Source organism: Ylistrum balloti, unplaced genomic scaffold (genome assembly GCF_031769215.1).
Source record: "Ylistrum balloti isolate Yb309-2 unplaced genomic scaffold, AGI_CSIRO_Ybal_v1 Utg369984, whole genome shotgun sequence".
NCBI classification, from domain to species: domain Eukaryota; kingdom Metazoa; phylum Mollusca; class Bivalvia; order Pectinida; family Pectinidae; genus Ylistrum; species Ylistrum balloti.
Window position 1 is genome coordinate 342,195 of NW_026782070.1, and position 23,725 is coordinate 365,919.

Genomic DNA, 23,725 nt, shown 5'->3' on the forward strand with positions numbered 1-23,725 from the left:
TCTTAGGTCTTGTTAAGGGTCTTTTGAATGGTATGTAATGCATTATGTTAAAATTGTACTCAGTGTTGTTGCTGGAATTTTGAAGCTATCTGCAATATCCTTGTTAGCCTTTTCCCTGTTGTCTACTTCACAAATAATTTGGTAATTGGTTTCAATTGTTAACACCTTCCGCTTATGAGACGGCGACGACAAAGCCATTTCCAAAATGACAACAACAAGAACAGAACGCAAAGATTTTGTATCAATCAAATCAGTTCAGAACGCAAAGATTTTGTATCAATCAAATCAGTTCAGTAACTAAAAACTAAAAAAAAAACAATAGAACGCAGGTAAGTATGACAACAACTCACTTTATTCGTCAATCTTACCCGTACGTAATTGAAACTTACCTGGACACGGGTGTTGATACAGGACACACGGCTGACTTCACTCAGGTGTGACGACTGCCCGAGGCCGCTACGTTATATGGTTATTAATTAGCACTGATATTCACCTGAGTGGACCCAAAAGCTGCTATGTTATAGACATTCATTCGTTATGTGAAATATATTTTGATTTTAACATATAAATGATAGGGCGATTGACGGGGAATGAAAAACACTACATTATAACCATTAATTCATTTTAAGCGTGTTCGTTATAAACATGTTTTACTGTAGTCAGTGTTTTAGAAGACAAATATTTACCCAGTGTTTTAAAGGACAATTACTTACCCAGTGTTTCAGAGGACACATATCCAACCAGTGTTTTAGAGGGCAAGTATTGAGGTAGTGTTTTAGAGGACAGATATTTACCCAGTGTTTCAGAGGACACATATCCAGGCAGTATTTTAGAGGGCAAGGCAGCCATTAATTTGAGTTGTTTAGGCAGCCATTAATTGGAGTTGTTTGGGTAGCCATTAATTGGAGTTGTTTGGGTAGCCATTAATTGGAGTTGTTTAGGCAGCCATTAATTGGAGTTGTTTGGGTAGCCATTAATTGGAGTTGTTTAGGCAGCCATTAATTGGAGTTGTTTGGGTAGCCATTAATTGGAGTTGTCAGGGTAACCATTAATTGGAGTTGTCAAGGTAACCATTGATTGGAGTTGTGTAGGTGTTCATTCCTTTGGATTTTACTTAATCATTACTTGAAGTTGACAAAGAAAGTATCACAAGGAAGTTACCTGGTTAAGATATAGGCAACAAGCTTGGCTTAATCACTTGTACTACATGTTAGTCTGATTAACAAATTGTGTATTATTAATGAATAATTGTCAGGAAAATTCAAGAGTGACAATCACTAGATAATCAATCACAGTAAGGCATTGTCACATTAGGAGTCAAACATGTTCTGTTTGTATCTATGTTCACTCTGTCAGAAGGTTGATATCATTTAAGTTATGTATTGATCTGATAACTGATTGACCTAGAACAATTTTTTAGGTTTTTAATTTTACGGGGCCAATACTTCTCAGTTGTCATAGGTTCTATATATCACACATATATATGCACTGGTATATACAGGCATGATATAGGATTGAGATTTTCAATCATTGTGGAAATATTTGCCAGGTATTTATTTTTTTTATATCTTTATTGACATCAAATATAGTGAAATTAAATCTCTTGCGAATATTACCAACAAAATAGTATCTACTCTGAATAGATCTTATCATTATCAGATTAATGTCATGACAAATCGATCTAGTCATTATCAGATTAATGTCATGACAAATTGATCTAGTCATTATCAGATTAATGTCATGACAAATCGATATAGTCATTATCAGATTAATGTCATGACAAATCGATATAGTCATTATCAGATTAATGTCATGACAAATCGATATAGTCATTATCAGATTAATGTCATGACAAATCGATCTAGTCATTATCAGATTAATGTCATGACAAATCGATCTAGTCATTATCAGATTAATGTCATGACAAATCGATCTAGTCATTATCAGATTAATGTCATGACAAATCGATCTAGTCATTATCAGATTAATGTCATGACAAATCGATCTAGTCATTATCAGATTAATGTCATGACAAATCGATCTAGTCATTATCAGATTAATGTCATGACAAATTGATCTAGTCATTATCAGATTAATGTCATGACAAATCGATCTAGTCATTATCAGATTAATGTCATGACAAATTGATCTAGTCATTATCAGATTAATGTCATGACAAATCGATCTAGTCATTATCAGATTAATGTCATGACAAATCGATATAGTCATTATCAGATTAATGTCATGACAAATCGATATAGTCATTATCAGACTAACATCATGACGTATAGATCTAGTCATTATCAGATTTATTTCATGACAAATGTATTTAGTCTGAAAATCATTTTATGTTGTTGATGGTGTGATATAAGGTCTGTATGTAACTACAGAACAACAGATACAAATTCCTACACAGATGTTTTTAATGAGAGAACTAGTTGACAGGTAACTTTGAGTTCAATTCACAATGAAATGACAGATACAGCTGCAGTTAACAAAACTGGTCTATGATGAGGCCAGCTATAACATACTTCTAAAGGTAACTTGGCTGGTCCCTGGTGGGGCCAGCTTATGACTTATTCCTCTAGGAAACATGGCTGATCCCTGATGGAGTCTGCCTTTGAGCCCACACCTAAATGTAACTCGGCTGGTTCCTGATTGGGCCTGCCTATGACATACTCCTATAGGTACTGGACTGGACCCTCCCTGATGGGGTCAGCCTATGACCCACTCCTATAGGTTACTGGACTGGACCCTCCCTGATGGGGCCTGTCTTTGACCTACTCCTATAGGCAACTGAATTGGACCCTGATGGGGTCAGCCTATGACCCAATCCTATAGGTAACTGAACTGGACCCTCCCTGTTGGGCCTGCCTTTGACCTACTCCTATATGCAACTGGATTGGACCCTGATGGGGTCAGCCTATGACAGTCTTCTTTAGGTACTATGACTGAGCTCTGTTCCTATCTCACAGTTTTGTGTACTGATTCATCATCCTCATTACAAACGTGTAACTTTAAACTGTCTCAGTGAGTTTAAGTGGGCGTGTCATTACTTATTTAGGGGTGTAACCTATTTCATTAGCAATATGACTTACATAATTAGTAACATGACCTGTTTACTGATAGTCTGAGCCAGACTTGTACTTTTATAAATAATTGGTGTTGGGAATCACCCAGACAACATTATAGTCGTGTGTTGTTTCTTTGCTTTTTTCCTTGTGTTATAATTACGACTTTAGATTTCAAGCATTGAAGTTAAAGATGACTAATACTTTTGGGTATGTAAAATTAACATCTGCTGCGAACTTGTATGTAAATTAAACTACAGCTTACATGTATCTGTTTAAATATAATTTACACTGCTTCATTTCACAATCATGCTCAATACCTTCAGGAAATCTTATGATGATCCAGTTCATGTTCAAATGGAAAACAAAAGGTTTTCCAATTATTTTGTCACATAAAGATGATATAGTACTTTATTGCTATTTTAATGATTAAACAACAAACATCAGCAGTAAGTGTATGTATGATGTACAGTTGATAAATTAAAATAGTCATCTTTGTCTCCATATGGGGATTGACATTCATAGAAAAATAAATGCCATTTGTGTTTGGTAGTGTTATATCCTAATGCCTGTCATTGTACTTAAAAGACTTGTACAGGTACCAACATCTAAAAGTCTTCTGTCTGCAACTGATATTAGCTCTTTATACATTAATATAATATTTCTGATACATAATATTTTGAGAATTTCAGACTACAAAAATTTGAATTTACAAAGACCTCAAGAATTTTGTATTTCACACTTAAAATTGTATCTTTGCTTTAATCAAAATTATAGCAATTAGTGAAGTTGTGTCATTATATACTTTTTTGCATTTTTTTTTTTATTTTTGAACATTTTACAGCAGTACAAAAATAAATCACATATTCAATATTCTTTATTCAAATATATGAGAAATCGTATCTCTTTGCATATACTTATACTCTTATACATGTTGGAAAACATGGTGCTTTCTACTGTTTTAGGGATAGAAAGAACAAAATCAGTTTTGATTATAAAAGACAGAAATTGACAGAAAAAGAAGGTGCCTAAAGGATGATTCCTTTTTCATGATAATATTATGATAAAATCTTTCATGCATATATTGAATATGGAAATTATTGAAAATTTAACACATGTGTTGTTATATAAGGATTCATTGCTCCAGGTGCAGTGTATTATGTCTTTGGAATATTCAAAACATCAATGAAGTCACTTTTGAAATTTGTACTCCAGATTTGATGACGTAGGAAGCTTTATGTGATCAGACAAATAGTCAGTGTAATAATTGTTACGTCAGCTCATCACTTGTACGGTTTTTACCAGACACCTGGCAATCGTACACAAATTTATAGTGTACTTATGTATCTTCTGGTCTCAGACATCTAAATCTGTTTCACATTTATTTATAGAACATGTAGTCCTCTATTTAATATTACCCAGGGACTCTTCCAATGGAATTATGGGGTCTAGACTCATTTACAGGTCAGATTTACTACTCCATTTAAGTCAATCACAACATCTAAATGGTTATAGTGTTTGGTTGCTTTGTTGTATTGGAATGTTTTAAAATTTATGTATACCAAATATAATTTGTTTTAAATCCGTATATTTTTGTCAGAATTTTGAAACATGTTACTCAGTGAATGATAACCATATTTGAAGTTGTTGGTACATTTCAGAAACATTGCAATACACCATATTTTTATTTCTTGTCATACACAAACCTAATAGGGTGTGGTTAACCACAGGACAAGGTCATCAGGACAACAAGGTCATATGGTGCTGTAATTTTTTTTTAGTACCAGACTTGTGTTAATTGTACCAGTTCTGGAAAAGCGCCAGTATCTACTTATTAGCCTTACCAGCAGATAGATAGGATCTGGGGATAAGTGGAATTGTGACCTCTGTAGCTAACTGTCAGGATACTGGGGTCTCTAGTATTTAACACTCAATACTCTCAGGACTTTTAAATTTTTGTTGGAGAATAGTAGATTCACGTAATGTAGACTGAAACAGAGAAAATGAAACCCTGGCAAGTTTGGCCAATTTACGACTAATATGTGTAATACTTACAGCAATGTCTTGTGAAAGTTTGAAATAGATTTCGAAATCTAGCAAAGGAAATGACCTTTTACAATACTGATTCTACTGTCATGTGTTTGACCAAACTCAGCATGTTTTAAAGGGGGACAACATGTTGAACTTTTTGCAGCTAGTGTGCATCAAGTTCACTTTGTTTATTATTCTTTCTGTCTATTCTGCATTAACTTGAGAAAATTTGGGAAATGTGATGATGGATCCTGAGTAGTCATGGCAACAGGGAAAAGACAGATGCTACTCACAATGAACATGGATGGAGGGTTTAGTCCCTGGACCGGGATATCTCAACCCTCATGTACAAGATTTGCTTCAGTCAGTATTTGGAAAGCCTCGTTCTGACCCCAAAGCTCTTACTTTCAGATTGTGCTATCACCAGTCCACAGAACAGTCTTCTGTTAGACTTGCTTGCTGACTTCAGAAAAACTCTTCAAAAAGTGACAAATTGTACATTGCTGTGAAATCTATTTATTGTACCATCATCAATGGCCCATACAATGTATATCAAAATTGATGATGTTATCAAGTTGCACATGGTTACGCTTCATAAAATGATGACACAAAAGACATGGTTACACTACATATAATGATGACACAAGAGACATGGTTACACTACATAAAATGATGACACAAGAGACATGATTACACTTCATAAAATGATGACACAAGAGACATGGTTACACTTTATAAAATGATGACACAAGATACATGGTTACACTACATAAAATGATGACACAAGAGACATGATTACACTTCATAAAATGATGACACAAGAGACATGGTTACACTTTATAAAATGATGACACAAGATACATGGTTACACTACATACTAGTTGATACAACAGACATGGTTACACTTTATAAAATGATGACACAACTATATTGTGGGAAACATCATAGTTTGTGTTGACTGTCTCTACCCCATCAGTGATGGAGTATAAACAATACTTATGAAGTATGAACAATGTTTTTATTGTAACAGAAGTTTGAGGTGATTATATTCTTTATGACTTGTCTGAGTTTCATGGAATGGTTCTCCAAGTATACATTTAACAGCCCAACAAAGTTCTTCAGAACATTAATGCAGAAACAGTGTAGAAATTGTTTTTATGATACTAAATAAATTTGCATCATAAAACAGTGTAATGATACTTGAAATGTGCTAATAACAATTTCTCCTTAAAGCACTGAGACAAAATTGCCATTTGCCCCTGTTATCTAAATTATAGATATCCCATTTGATTGAAATGGATTATAGATATTTCATTTAATTGAAATAGATTATAGATATTTCATTTAATTGAAATAGAATATTTCATTTGATTGAAATGGATTATAGATATTTCATTTGATTGAAATGGATTATAGATATTTCATTTAATTGAAATGGATTATAGATATTTCATTTAATTGAAATGGATTATAGATATTTCATTTTATTGAAATGGATTATAGATATTTCATTTTATTGAAATAGATTATAGATATTTCATTTGATTGAAATGGATTATAGATATTTCATTTGATTGAAATAGATTATAGATATTTCATTTGATTGAAATAGATTATAGATATTTCATTTTATTGAAATAGATCATAGATATTTCATTTTATTGAAATAGATCATAGATATTTCATTTTATTGAAATAGATTATAGATATTTCATTTGATTGAAATAGATTATAGATATTTCATTTTATTGAAATAGATTATAGATATTTCATTTTATTGAAATAGATTATAGATATTTCATTTTATTGAAATAGATCATAGATATTTCATTTGATTGAAATAGATCATAGATATTTCATTTTATTGAAATAGATTATAGATATTTCATTTTATTGAAATAGATTATAGATATTTCATTTTATTGAAATAGATTATAGATATTTCATTTTATTGAAATAGATTATAGATATTTTATTTTATTGAAATGGTTATGATAAAAATAGTTTGGAGAGGATATGGATAACTTGAAACTTGGATTTTATAATCTTTCCAGCACTTTATGATTGTGTTATACAAAAGTAATAAAATTTCTATTTCAAAATGCTTTTGCTGAATGTTAAGATATAGAGACTGAAACACACAGAGATGTTGACAGTGTATAGTGTTAAGTTGTTCATTATTAATCACCATGGTTTGAATTGTTACCACGGATATGGAGGAGGTAACTGGCAGAGAAATCATATTTTTATCCCAGAGAAATTTGCGAGGAACTAAAGGCTTTTAATGCATTTTAGTTTCAAATCAAAACACAATTTGTAATCGACTATAGCCAATCAGGGAGGCTGTTGTATAATCTCAAGGGAGACATTTCATTCCAAAAAAATAGTAATCGATTCAAATTGAAACTTGATGAAACAACGGAAGAACTAAAGAGAAATGAGGATTGGATGTGTGATGTGTCTAATGTGTACACAGTGCACAGACTATTGAGGGTCACTTACTACCAGATAGACAGTATATTTCATTACAATACCATTATCTCAGATTTTGTATCTATTGTCGGGAAATAAATATGTTAGAGATGTAGTTTGTGGTGTACAGGAAAAAAATATGTTAGAGATGTTGTTTGTGGTGTACTGGAAATAAGTCTGTTAGAGATGTTGTTTGTGGTGTACAATCTGTTAGAGATGTTGTTTGTGGTGTACAATCTGTTAGAGATGTTGTTTGTGGTGTACAGGAAATAAGTCTATTAGAGATGTTGTTTGTGGTGTACAGGAAATAGGTCTGTTAGAGATGTTGTTTGTGGTGTACAGGAAATAAGTCTGTTAGAGATGTTGTTTGTGGTGTACAGGAAATAAGTCTGTTAGAGATGTTGTTTGTGGTGTACAGGAAATAAGTCTGTTAGAGATGTTGTTTGTGGTGTACAGGAAATAAGTCTGTTAGAGATGTTGTTTGTGGTGTACAGGAAATAAGTCTGTTAGAGATGTTGTTTGTGGTGTACAGGAAATAAGTCTGTTAGAGATGTTGTTTGTGGTGTACAATCTGTTAGAGATGTTGTTTGTGGTGTACAGGAAATAAGTCTGTTAGAGATGTTGTTTGTGGTGTACAATCTGTTAGAGATGTTGTTTGTGGTGTACAGGAAATAAGTCTGTTAGAGATGTTGTTTGTGGTGTACAGGAAATAAGTCTGTTAGAGATGTTGTTTGTGGTGTACAGGAAATAAGTCTGTTAGAGATGTTGTTTGTGGTGTACAATCTGTTAGAGATGTTGTTTGTGGTGTACAGGAAATAAGTCTGTTAGAGATGTTGTTTGTGGTGTACAGGAAATAAGTCTGTTAGAGATGTTGTTTGTGGTGTACAGGAAATAAGTCTGTTAGAGATGTTGTTTGTTGTATACAATATGTTAGAGATGTTGTTTGTGATGCACAGGAAATAAGTCTGTTAGAGATGTTGTTTGTTGTATACAATCTGTTAGAGATGTTGTTTGTGATGCACAGGAAATAAGTCTGTTAGAGATGTTGTTTGTGGTGTACAATCTGTTAGAGATGTTGTTTGTGGTGTACAGGAAATAAGTCTGTTAGAGATATTGTTTGTTGTGCACAGGAAATACTAGCTAGAGAGGTGTTGATAAAATTCACTGAACAATATGTCTTCATACTATTGTCTGTGTGGAGTGATTTGTGATGTCATTGACCATCAAGTTCTCCATTAGGTAAATAGATCACTGTATTTCTACATAAAATTTAATTCCTGTGAGGTATTTACATACAGTATATATCTGTGTGAGCCCCTATGCCCAATAACAGTGTGTGAAAGTCACTGATTTATGTGTCAGCAGGGAAGAAAAGCACCTACTTGTCATCGCCATCATCGTATCAAACACAAGGTCACTAGTGGGAAGTTGTCACTGCAGCCAATGAGAAATAAATAGCTTTGTTTATGGTAGGTGAGGATAGAAGGAAAGAGCTTTTAACGTCAAATAAACATTCATGCTTAGGAAGAGCTCTGAATTCACTCATCAGCAGTATCATATAAACCTAGGAGAAAGCAGTGCATGGAGGCACTGGGGTAAAATTCACTTACTCACAATTACTGTGTTTATCTCAAAACTCCTAAAACGTTGATTTCAATTACAATAGTTCTTACTGTCTTAATATTCTTCTATATAATTAATGATTCTGGATGCAGATAATTGAATAATTGGGTATATAGAGATCATTTCAATATTGAAGAAATGATATCAAGTCATACAATGGTTAAATTTTTCAATCTTTGATTAATCTGTGTTTGTCATATGGGTATAAAAAATCCAAATTCTGTGACCTTTGGTCAGCCATTGTTAAAAAGAAATAAAATTTGTATAATTTAACCATATAAAATATGATGTGCTTAAGATCTTGATCTGTAAAATACCAGTTAACAGACAGATGAACATCACGATCTTCACAAATCTCTACCTCTTGTTTTCAGTGCGTAAAATGTTTGCCTTCCTTGCGTTCATCATAAGACTGTGACTATACCTAATTATCAGCTTTAGTAAGTCTTTTATCAGTTCTATCTCGGCTATCTTGTGGCATTGAGTGATTCAGCCACACCCTGGAAATTGTATTATCTGTTCTAGGAATCAGTGTGTTTCAGTTATTTATTAAGTTGTTGCAGCTATTTGAAACCTATCGGGGAAGTGGAAATAATTAAGATTAGGTCACATTGCTCTGATGAAAATATGGACACTTTGTCCAAGGGCACAAACAATACAAAAAGATATAAGCTGTCCTTCTAGCTTTGTATCTATTGATAGTAGTAGTAGCTTTGATGGTGTGTGTTTGTTGTGATGGTGTGTGTTGGTTGAGGTGGTTAGTAATGGTGTGTGTTGGTTATGATGGAATGTGATGTTGTATGTTGGTTGTGATGGTGTGTGATGGTGTGGATTGTGATATTGTATGTTGGTTGTGATGGTGTGTGATGGTGTGTGATGGTGTGGATTGTGATATTGTATGTTGGTTGTGATGGTGTGTGATGTTGTATGTTGGTTGTGATGGTGTGTGATGTTGTGTGTTGGTTGTGATGGTGTGTGATGGTGTGGATTGTGATGGTGTATGGTGGTTGTGATGGTGTGTGATGGTGTGTGTTGGTTGTGATGGTGTGTGATGGTATGGATTGTGATATTGTATGTTGGTTGTGATGGTGTGTGATGGTGTGTGATGGTATGGATTGTGATGTTGTATGTTGGTTGTGATGGTGTGTGATGTTGTATGTTGGTTGTGATGGTGTGTGATGGTGTGGATTGTGATGGTGTATGTTGGTTGTGGTGGTGTGTGATGGTTTTAATTGTGATGTTGTATGTTGGTTGTGATGGTGTGTGATGGTATGGATTGTGATGGTGTATGTTGGTTGTGATGGTGTGTGATGGTGTGTGATGGTATGGATTTTGATATTGTATGTTGGTTGTGATGGTGTGTGGTGTTGTATGTTGGTTGTGATGGTGTGTGATGGTGTGGATTGTGATGGTGTATGTTGGTTGTGGTGGTGTGTGATGGTTTTAATTGTGATGTTGTATGTTGGTTGTGATGGTGTGTGATGTTGTATGTTGGTTGTGATGGTGTGTGATGGTATGGATTGTGATGTTGTATGTTGGTTGTGATGGTGTGTGATGGTGTGTGATGGTGTGTGATGGTATGGATTGTGATGGTGTATGTTGGTTGTGATGGTGTGTGATGGTATGGATTGTGATATTGTATGTTGGTTGTGATGGTGTGTGGTGTTGTATGTTGGTTGTGATGGTGTGTGATGGTATGGATTGTGATGGTGTATGTTGGTTGTGATGGTGTGTGATGGTATGGATTGTGATGGTGTATGTTGGTTGTGATGGTGTGTGATGTTGTATGTTGGTTGTGATGGTGTGTGATGGTGTGTGATGGTATGGATTGTGATGGTGTATGTTGGTTGTGATGGTGTGTGATGGTATGGATTGTGATATTGTATGTTGGTTGTGATGGTGTGTGGTGTTGTATGTTGGTTGTGATGGTGTGTGATGGTGTGGATTGTGATGGTGTATGTTGGTTGTGGTGGTGTGTGGTGTTGTATGTTGGTTGTGATGGTGTGTGATGTTGTGGATTGTGATGTTGTATGTTGGTGTGTGATGGTGTGTGATGGTGTGAATTGTGATGTTGTATGTTGGTTGTGATGGTGTGTGATGTTGTATGTTGGTTGTGATGGTGTGTGATGGTATGGATTGTGATATTGTATGTTGGTTGTGATGGTGTGTGGTGTTGTATGTTGGTTGTGATGGTGTGTGATGGTGTGGATTGTGATGGTGTATGTTGGTTGTGGTGGTGTGTGGTGTTGTATGTTGGTTGTGATGGTGTGTGATGTTGTGGATTGTGATGTTGTATGTTGGTGTGTGATGGTGTGTGATGGTGTGAATTGTGATGTTGTATGTTGGTTGTGATGGTGTGTGATGGTGTATGTTGGTTGTGATGGTGTGTGATGGTATGGATTGTGATGTTGTATGTTGGTTGTGATGGTGTGTGATGGTGTGTGATGGTGTGGATTGTGATGGTGAATGTTAGTTGTGATGGTGTGTGATGTTGTATGTTGGTGTGGATTGTGATTGTGTATGGTGGCTGTTAAGGTGTGTGATGTTGTATGTTGGTTGTGATTGTGTGTGATGGTGTGTGATGGTATGGATTGTGATGTTGTATGTTGGTTGTGATGGTGTGTGATGTTGTATGTTGGTTGTGATGGTGTGTGATGGTGTGTGATGGTGTGGATTGTGATGGTGAATGTTAGTTGTGATGGTGTGTGATGTTGTATGTTGGTTGTGATAGTGTGTAATGTTGTATGTTGGTTGTGATGGTGTGTGATGGTGTGTGATGTTGTATGTTGGTTGTGATGGTGTGTGATGGTGTGTGATAGTGTGAATTGTGATGGTGTATGTTGGTTGTGATGGTGTGTGATGTTGTATGTTGGTTGTGATGGTGTGTGATTGTGTGTAATGTTGTATGTTGGTTGTGATGGTGTGTGATGGTGTATGTTGGTTGTGATGGTGTGTGATAGTGTGGATTGTGATGTTGTATGTTGGTTGTGATGGTGTGGAGTGTGATGGTGCGGAGTGTGATGGTGTATGTTTGTTGTGATGGTGTGTGATGGTGTGGATTGTGATGTTGTATGTTGGTTGTGATGGTGTATGAGTGTCTGTTGTTGGTGATGATGCCTGTCAGTTTCTTTTTCATTTTTCTGTCACTTCTGTATTCTCATAAGAAACTAACAAATAGGAGAAGCAACACTCCAGTTGTTTTAGATAGCAGTATCTTGTTGTATGGATACAGTAATAAACAGAGGTCCGTCTTATGTAGTGAACATGAAATAATGAGGGAAACATGTCACTGATATCGTTATCACAATAAACAAGATGATGTTGAAAAGCCTATATTTCCACTGTGTTTTTAGAAATACCTGCATCGCTTAAAATAATAATTACATTGATTATAAAACATATATTGTGTATCTGTGAATGGTGTATTGTGTTACTGGGTTATAGTGAACTGATGTGTAAACTCTCTTTTCTGTCTTTGTAGACTGTGGCGGATTGAACATGGTCAGACTCAGAATCAGTAACTCAATCATGTAAACCAATCACGGTAACTGAATTACATTTCGGATCATCAAGAGTGCTGTGTGAGATCATCAGAAGCACTGTCGTTCTCCTCTGCCTTAGGGAGACTTTATAAGTGTCATTTTGAGATATCGGTGGAAAAATTGGAAATCATTTGAAGCCTCAGTCTTACATTACGATAGAATAATCTTGGTTGCATAAACACTTGCTTCATATAGGTGAGTCCAATTTCCTGTCTTAATCATCATGTCTGGACAAAGTTTCACCAAAATTCATTAAGGCTTCCCTGAAAAATACAAAGTAATACACCTAAGGCAGAGTCTATTTTCAACAAATTCAGATTCAAGGTCATGAAATACAAGTAAGGTGTCATGGATAATTTCCTTCTGTGATTTACATATACAAGTAGTACAAAGTTAAAATCTGCCTTATCATTATAAATTGTAAACCAATCATGTACATCAAAAAGCTTATGTTCTTAATCAACTGTCGGAGGCCATGTGGATGATTTGTGTTAAGTATACTCTACTGTTAGAGGCCATGTGGATGATTTGTGTTAAGTATACTCCACTGTTAGAGGCCATGTAGATGATTTGTGTTAAGTATACTCCACTGTTAGAGGCCATGTAGATGATTTGTGTTAAGTATACTCCACTGTTAGAGGCCATGTAGATGATTTGTGTTAAGTATACTCCACTGTTAGAGGCCATGTGGATGATTTGTGTTAAGTATACTCCACTGTTAGAGGCCATGTGGATGATTTGTGTTAAGTATACTCTACTGTTAGAGGCCATGTGGATGATTTGTGTTAAGTATACTCCACTGTTAGAGGCCATGTAGATGATTTGTGTTAAGTATACTCCACTGTTAGAGGCCATGTAGATGATTTGTGTTAAGTATACTCCACTGTTAGAGGCCATGTAGATGATTTGTGTTAAGTATACTCCACTGTCAGAGGCCATGTAGATGATTTGTGTTAAGTATACTCCACTATCACAGGCTGTGTAGAAGTTTTGTGTTAAGTATACTCCACTATCACAGGCTGTGTAGAAGTTTTGTGTCAAGTATACTCCACTATCACAGGCTGTGTAGAAGTTTTGTGTCAAGTATACTCCACTATCACAGGCTGTGTAGAAGTTTTGTGTCAAGTATACTCCACTATCACAGGCTGTGTAGAAGTTTTGTGTTAAGTATACTCCACTATCACAGGCTGTGTAGAAGTTTTGTGTCAAGTATACTCAACTATCACAGGCTGTGTAGAAGTTTTGTGTCAAGTATACTCCACTATCACAGGCTGTGTAGAAGTTTTGTGTCAAGTATACTCCACTATCACAGGCTGTGTAGAAGTTTTGTGTCAAGTATACTCCACTATCACAGGCTGTGTAGAAGTTTTGTGTTAAATATACTCCACTGTTAGAGGCCATGTAGATGATTTGTGTTAAGTATACTCCACTGTCAGAGGCCATGTGGATGATTTGTGTTAAGTATACTCCACTATCACAGGCTGTGTAGAAGTTTTGTGTCAAGTATACTCCACTATCACAGGCTGTGTAGAAGTTTTGTGTTAAATATACTCCACCTTCACAGGCTGTGTAGAAGGTTTGTGTCAAGTATACTCCACTATCACAGGCTGTGTAGAAGTTTTGTGTCAAGTATACTCCACTATCACAGGCTGTGTAGAAGTTTTGTGTCAAGTATACTCCACTATCACAGGCTGTGTAGAAGTTTTGTGTTAAGTATACTCCACTATCACAGGCTGTGTAGAAGTTTTGTGTTAAATATACTCCACTGTTACAGGCCATGTAGATGATTTGTGTTAAGTATACTCCACTGTCAGAGGCCATGTGGATGATTTGTGTTAAGTATACTCCACTATCACAGGCTGTGTAGAAGTTTTGTGTTAAGTATACTCCACTATCACAGGCTGTGTAGAAGTTTTGTGTTAAGTATACTCCACTATCACAGGCTGTGAAGAAGTTTTGTGTTAAGTATACTCCACTATCACAGGCTGTGTAGAAGGTTTGTGTTAAATATACTCCACCTTCACAGGCTGTGTAGAAGGTTTGTGTCAAGTATACTCCACTATCACAGGCTGTGTAGAAGTTTTGTGTCAAGTATACTCCACTATCACAGGCTGTGTAGAAGTTTTGTGATACACTTTGTATTTTGGTACAAAATCATATGTTTAAATCAAATTATACCTGATGTTAGTGTTTTAGGGAGGGGTGAGAAAATCTCATTTTGGAGCCTGTAATGGTTTCACTTGCACCTTCAGGCAGATTTCTCACTCTAGGTAAAATATCTATGTGTTTGGTATGTTAGATGCATTGGATAGCTTGTTTCAGATATTGATAATGCTTCATGGGTTTTTATACCAGATTATTGAATTTTAAAACACACATTTCCATGGAAACAACATTTGAATTGAAGAAAAATTGCCATAATATTAGAGTTCAGCCAGAAAATGTTGCCACGTTTGGTGTGATTGGCCAAGCCTCCGGATACCATCGAGTTTCAAACTAGCTATCACCCTGGCATTGGGCCACCAGCTCCACACTATATTCATCTTTATATGTGATCTACAACATCATGTAATATGTTCCATGTTCAATCCTTTGATCAGTCTTTTTCCTGTTTGTTTCTTCATACCTTATGACTGCATCAATTTTTCTAGCAGTAATGATTTAATTTCAGCTTGCAGTCATGTGACATGTCCAAATTTGTTTAAATGTCCAACTGGTTATATTGTCCAATCATTTTAAAATGTCAAACTCATTTGATTGTAATCATTGCCAATATTGAACCCATCTGACCTCAAATATCTATATATGGGTTTCTGATAAAATGGTAAAACCTCCCTTGAGGATCATTTCTATGGCAACCAGGTGATTCTAGAGGCGGTTGCATTTTCCCCACAGGGTTATTGTCTCCCCACATTACGGGTGATAGCCCTCTCTCGACTCTACTTGATCCACACGATGGATGGCGTATGGCTTGTCCCCGTGGCGTCTGGTTGCCATAGTGATCAATACCTCTAAACAGTATAGGCACCCTAAATCATCCTAGGTCTGATAAAAATGGACAGTTTTCGCACTTCTTCAATAAAATTCAATATTTTCTTACCATAAATCAGCTGAAACTATAACTGATATTGCCAATTTCTTCTACAGAATTTGTACATTTGTGGTAGGTCAGAAAATGTCACAAAGCAGTCAACCCTATCAACACTGTATGGTCCTCATTGGGAGACTAGTGGTACAGTACTGTGGTCATATAGCTGAATGTCATAACTTTCTCATCATATTGTACAATGGTTATTTAAAATATTACTTCAAACATGAATTTATGAGTTCATTTACATGTTATTATCAATAATTTTATAAGTAAATGTTTTATCTAGAAATATGTCCCATTTTGTAAGGCACAGTTGCAATGAATCATTAGATTCCATTTCTGTTATGTCACTTATTTGCTAGAGTTAGAAGAGTTATGATATCACAATTAAATTAAAGAATAATCTTAATTCTCACATAGCCAACCAGCCCATTGAACTTGAATAACAGAATTTACCTCCCAATAAACTTTGATGGTCAGTCAGATATAATTATAGAATTAATCTCCCATTAAATTTGGATGGTCAGTCAGATATAATTACAGAATTAATCTCCCATTAAATCTCAATGGTCATTGGTCAATTATGATAACAGAATTAAACTCCCATTAAACTTTGATGGTCAGTCAATTATAATTTGTTGACTGAATCAGTTGAAATTACATAATTAAACTAACCAATATGCTTGTATGATCTCTCTATTAAGATTATATAAAAACAAACAACTTATATGATTTGAGGATCATTCATTCTTTTGAAAAATCATCTGAAGCTTTGATGATCAGTTAGTTAAAATGTAGAACCAGTCATTAATAGTGTTAATGGTGGTCACCCTCTATATGTTTGTTCCAAAATGTTATAATCCAATTAGCACTATTTAAAAAAAAAAATGAAAATAGAAGTTAAAAATGTAGACTTTGACTGTTGAAGGTAATATCTTTATTGTTTGCAAAAATGGCAAGTTACAAACATTTCAGCAAATATGATCAGCGGATGTTACCGTTCCAAGATTGTTTGTCTCTTTACGATCATTAATCAGACGACTACATATAATCACCACTTTATTGGACAGTACACATTGAGCATTTTTGTACCCATGAGTATTTTACAAGCATTTGTCAGACCCAGACTACTTACAAAGATTCTTCTTGACATTAAGTATATTGGTTCTTTACCTTGTCCCACAAACTTTGCCCAGACCTTGATTTGTAATAAGCATTTGATTGGACAGTAAGTGACACGGGGATGTTCTATTTGTCAGGTTTTCCGTTTCTGTGACCAGAGAAACAACAATAGACATGATAAATGTGTCTTGGGAAGGCCTCAGTCTCATCTCTTACAGATAAAACTATAGTCCTGTATGCCTGAAAATGATACATGTCACAGATTTCAGAAGGAACAGATATATCAGAAATTGTTTAACACTATGTATCTGATTCTCCTGTAATACTTGAATGGACTGGTGTTGTGGCTGAAGTGATGGAGTATATCTTATAGTAGGAGGTTCCCTTTGAGTAACCTTGGGATCAGAGTCTAGTTCAGAATCATTTAGTTGTCAGAAATGAAATTGCTAAAAAGTCTTTAATTTCTAATAATGAAAAGTGTTTTTTGTTTTTTTTTTGTTTTGCTATTTTAATCAAGGTTCAACACTGTCAACAAAACAAATCATTGACTACAGTGATTTTTCCTGTGTGACAAATGTCACGATGCACAAGGTATGGCAAATGTTGTTCATGCACTTTTCTTCCCCATTAGAATTTTGAAAAGTTGGCAGGTACATAAATGGATTAATCATATTTCAGAAGATACCTTTCAAAAAAGCATTACATTTGAAAGTTTAGTTGAACATATATGACTGTGGAAGTAAATCTGGTGTTGCCTTATCTGTGTAATCTTTAGATATAGTGACGTTGAAGCCTTTTAATGCTGATTGTTATGTCCATGGCAGATTCGTCTCACTAGTCATCTACTGTATATAAATGATGGATGTTTTACACTTCCAAGAGAACATTACGTACTTGGCAGCCTGTTAGATCAGACTTACTGGTGATTCGGTGGTAACGGATCATTGACATCAGCTATATATAGGATATAAGTACCACGATTACAATTAAAATACTTGTACATTGTACATTGTATTACAAAAATAACTAGGAGGATTATCACTTATCATAAATGAACAAACTACTGCTAATTCTTTTCTCGACCTCATTTTTTCTATCCTTATTTCATATTTACAATAATTGTATAAATTAAGATAAATCACAGTAATGAGTATTGGTTATGTACACTAGGAATTACTGTTAATGATAGGAAGTGTGGTAGTTTAATTAAAGGTAAAATTACTGATTTATCAGATCATTCATATATGTACAATTTATATCAGAATATTGTTAAGTTCATCAAAGATAATTTTAGATTTTGAATATTTTGCTAAATTGATCTTTAAAAGGTCAATTATGAGTGCTGTATGTGGACTGCACTCATCACTCTGTTGGACTGTGTACTGTCTCCTTGTGGTTTGTGAAGTACATTCTACACTTTATATTTAGGACTGTGTACTGTCTCGTTGTGGTGTGTAGAGTAGATTCACCACTCTTTAGGACTGTGTACTGTCTCCTTGTGGTGTGTGGAGTACATTCTACATTCTATATATATGACTGTGTACTGTCTCTTTATTGTGTGTAGAATAGACTCACCACTCTATATATAGGACTGTGTAATGTCTCCTTGTGGTGTGTAGAGTAGATTCTACACTCTATATATAGGACTGTGTACTGTCTCCTTGTGGTGTGTAGAGTAGATTCTACACTCTATATATAGGACTGTGCACTGTCTCCTTGTGGTGTGTAGAGTAGATTCTAAACTCTATATATAGGACTGTGTACTGTCTCCTTGTGGTGTGTAGAGTAGACTCACCACTCTATAGGACTGTGTACTGTCTCCTTGTGGTGTGTAGAGTAGATTCTACACTCTATATATAGGACTGTGTACTGTCTCCATGTGGTGTGTGGAGTACATTCTACACTCTATATATGGGACTGTGTACTGTCTCCTTGTGGTGTGTGGAGTACATTTTACACTCTATATAGGACTGTGTACTGTCTCTTTGTGGTGTGTAGAGTACATTCTACACTCTATATAGGACTGTGTACTGTCTCCTTGTCGTGTGTAGAGTACATTCTACACTCTTTATTTAGGACTGTGTGCTGTCTCCTTGTGGTGTGTAGAGTAGATTCTACACTCTATATATAGGACTGTGTACTGTCTCCTTGTGGTGTGTAGAGTAGACTCACCACTCTATAGGACTGTGTACTGTCTCCTTGTGGTGTGTAGAGTAGATTCTACACTCTATATATAGGACTGTGTACTGTCTCCATGTGGTGTGTGGAGTACATTCTACACTCTATATATGGGACTGTGTACTGTCTCCTTGTGGTGTGTGGAATAGACTCACCACTCTATAGGACTGTGTACTGTCTCCATGTGGTGTGTGGAGTACATTCTACACTCTATATATAGGACTGTGTACTGTCTCTTTGTGGTGTGTAGAGTACATTCTACACTCTATATATAGGACTGTGTACTGTCTCCTTGTGGTGTGTGGAGTACATTTTACACTCTATATAGGACTGTGTACTGTCTCTTTGTGGTGTGTAGAGTACATTCTACACTCTATATAGGACTGTGTACTGTCTCCTTGTGGTGTGTAGAGTACATTCTACACTCTTTATTTAGGACTGTGTGCTGTCTCTTTGTGGTGTGTGGAATACACTCACCACTCTGTTGGACTGTGTACTGTCTCCTTGTGGTGTGTAGAGTAGATTCTACACTCTATATATAGGACTGTGCACTGTCTCCTTGTGGTGTGTAGAGTAGATTCTACACTCTATATATAGGACTGTGTACTGTCTCTTTGTGGTGTGTAGGAGTACATTCTACACCCTATATAGGACTGTGTGCTGTCTCTTTGTGGTGGGTGGAGTACATTCTACACCCTATATAGGACTGTGTACTGTCTCTTTGTGGTGTGTAGAGTACATTCTACACTCTATATATAGGACTATGTGCTGTCTCTTTGTGGTGTGTGGAGTACACTCACCACTCTGTTGGACTGTGTACTGTCTCCTTGTGGTGTGTAGAATAGATTCTACACTCTATATATAGGACTGTGTACTGTCTCCTTGTGGTGTATAGAGTAGACTCACCACTCTATAGGACTGTGTACTGTCTCCTTGTGGTGTATAGAGTAGACTCACCACTCTATAGGACTGTGTACTGTCTCCTTGTGGTGTATAGAGTACACTCACCACTCTGTTGGACTGTGTACTGTCTCCTTGTGGTGTGTAGAATAGATTCTACACTCTATATATAGGACTGTACACTGTCTCCTTGTGGTGTGTAGAGTAGACTCACCACTCTATATATAAATATTCATAGATATATATATATATACGACTTGTTCCTTGTTAACAGGTTTTGTTGTTAGGAAGGAGTAATATGTACAAATGTAGTTTTTGTTAAAGAAGTAAAGTTATCATCATAATTATGGCAGAATGGAGTTACAGTGTCTTAGTTGAGGTGGTTGACAGGGTTGTAGAGGGTTTAAAAGTCATTATCGTTAGGCTACAAACCATTGCTGGTACGCTGCTTAATTCGAGAGAGATATAAGATGACAGGAAGAAATAAGAATAGATTCATTTAAGATTAAAAAGATAAATATTAATGTTTATGTTCTAATATGTATATGGTAAGACTACCTGTCATGGCTAAATTATCAACTGGGAATGGGGTTCCTTACAAACTTGTTATACCAAAACTCCTCAAATTTAACAATTATTGTCCAGAATTTGTGAGAGAAAATCATCACAAACTAGTTGAAGTGCAGAAAACTGGAAAGTTAGCAACAGTGAAAAAAGTGGGTTAACACCAAAAACATTTTTGAATGATATATATTATAAAGTGTAGCATTATTGATTGAGAACTAGAGGAAACATTCACCCTTTCTGTCCTTTTGTCTGTTCATCACACTTGGATTATACTGCTTGCATGTTTCAAAGTAAAATGGTGAAGTACTGACTCCATTTAACTGAAGGATCTAGACATGTGTGGTGTTTAAACATTGTTTGAAATGTTTTAAATTCAACTTGTTTGATAGGCCAATATCTGTAAGAGCTGAAGTTTTGGTACTTGGATTTTCAGCTTCATTGCATTTAAAGAGGAGATGTAGGGAATATTTGTTTCACAAGCATTCTTGAGATTTTTTTTATCAATTTCACACTTCAAAGTGCTGGAGGAGATTTTTTTTTTGGCTAACAAATCTCTCCATGGGTGCAGCGAGTTAACTTATGTATTTCCTAAAAAATGGTGATGAAGTCAAAATATATAGTTGGGAACGAGATCTAGACTGATCAGCCATGATTTACTGCCACCTGAAACGTACATCTGTGGACCCAATGGCCACTTAACGTTGGTATTGTGTGTGTGTTCATCTCTCCGATACCGACTTGCCTAGATGTAATTGACCATGCAACACATATTATAGAAGAAACCAGTGGAGTTTTATGAGTGGTGTCGGAGGAATCCAGCTTTTTATGAAGTGTTGGTGTCATACATATTGTATCTTTACATCTCCATTACATAATATCAGCCCGAGGATTTCAGGGCTGTTACAATGGTTTTAACTCCATACTTAACATACTTGTCTTTGGATTAACTTTTACCAATAATTCAGAAGTAAATGATAACTTAAATCTGATCACAATTTCTATCAGATTTTTGTTTTCAATTCTTTGTTAGTTATACAATCATAAAAAATCTAATTAATGATTAAAATAATGGCAGAGAAATATATTATTGTGTTATAACCAGTTTTGTCATACCTGTATTAGAATTATTCATTGGGAACCAGGCCAATTAGTAAGTGCCATATGGACCCGGGCCAGCCAGTACCCTGTGTATCAGGTCAGTACCCTGTGTATCTGTACCGTCAGGACCCCCCCAGTCACAGTACCCTGTGTATCTGTACTGTCAGGACCCCGATAATTCACAGTACCCTGTGTATCTGTACTGTCAGGACCCAGGCCAGTCACAGTACCCTGTGTATCTGTACTGTCAGGACCCAGGCCAGTCACAGTACCCTGTGTATCTGTACTGTCAGGACCCAGGCCAGTCACAGTACCCTGTGTATCTGTACCGTAAGGACCCCGATAAGTCACAGTACCCTGTGTATCTGTATTGTCAGGACCCGGGCCAGTCACAGTACCCTGTGTATCTGTACTGTCAGGACCCAGGCCAGTCACAGTACCCTGTGTATCTGTACTTTCAGGACCCAGGCCAGTCACAGTGACCTGTGTATCTGTACTGTCAGGACCCAGGCCAGTCACAGTACCCTGTGTATCTGTACTTTCAGGACCCAGGCCAGTCACAGTGACCTATGTGTGTGTATGTGTTTGGCCTGTCATCATGACTAGCCCTTTTTTCCATGGAAATATTAAGAAAACAAATGAATAAAAGGAGTCTGTTAGAAACAAATAAGTGTGTGTGATATTCATATGCTAATACTTTGAATAGGCAATAAATGGCAGACAGAGTTTAGTAGTCATAGTATTGTGAGTCCTCTATAACATCTCTGTACATCAGAGATGTTTGTCATAACTGCTGTTGTATCCAGTTGAAAGATAAAGACTTTTGGCCTTTTGTGTTCTTGTTATGTAATGTAGATTTGCCCAGAGTTGTGCAAAAAAAAAAAAAACAACAAATGCTATGACTTTAAAATTACTTTTCTTTACACACAGTTTTCGTGCATGTTGTCAAAGCACTAGGTTCATGATTAGCTTGAGATCTGGAATAATTGATATTCTGCTCTAAGCTAGAGAAGACCTATTGTTAGGATCTAGATGACAGCTTCCCTGTGCTGTGAAATGTCCATTTCCTGTGTTGTCAGTGTACCCTCTTTGTTTTTTAGCAGCCCCAGGCACTGAGTATGGCCATTCTTTGTCATGACAAGATCAGTCCTGGACAGGTTTAGCTAGAACGAGGTTTAGGTAGCTGAAGAACTAAATCACAATATCTTGTGTGATAAAGTATAAAGTATGATGTTTTGAATAATATTTAGTCAGTTTTGATAAATCACTCTGTTAGATTTGAGGTTTTTTCATGTAAAACCAATTTTTCATGAGGTAATACTTACCATAACTTTAGTATGCAAATATGGTACCTACACCCATCTTTGTATCCAAATAACAAGAGTGATCTCACATCCTCTAAAAACATTTATGGAGCCCCGCTAAGGGGCAGCTAGGCAGAAAAGTAAGAGGGGAGGATAGGATGTTACTCAATAAAGTTATGGTAATTATTATCTCATGAAAATTGGTTTAATGTGAAAAAACCTCAATTTCATTTCAGTAATAATTACCATAACTTAAGTATAAGAATTCGTCTTACCAAAGTGGTGACTAGATGCCAGGAAGTCCAACCAGCACAGCAGAAGTAGTAGGGAAGGTTTACAGAGTGCCAGAGAATTGGACAGACCTCCCCGTGTAGGAGTAGGTGCACCCACATGCACCATACGGAAAGACATGCCAGAAGGCTGCAGACATGACCTCCTGAAAAGAGGACCCATTGAGGATGCAGTGAGGGCCCTAACCTCATGAGCCTGCACTTTCACCCTTGCCTGAGCCTGATCATCAGAATGCTCGTTAGCATACTTAATGACCTGGCAAACCCACCTGGATACCGACTGGGAGGAGATGTCTCGTCCCTGTTTGATGGGCGGAAACAGATGGGATTGAGAGCGCCCCCACCAGAAATGACAAGAGCTCGGAAACCAAGGTTGCCTTGGCCACATAGGGGCTCTCAGAAGTAAGGAGCAGTGATGCTCCCGGAACTTCTGTAG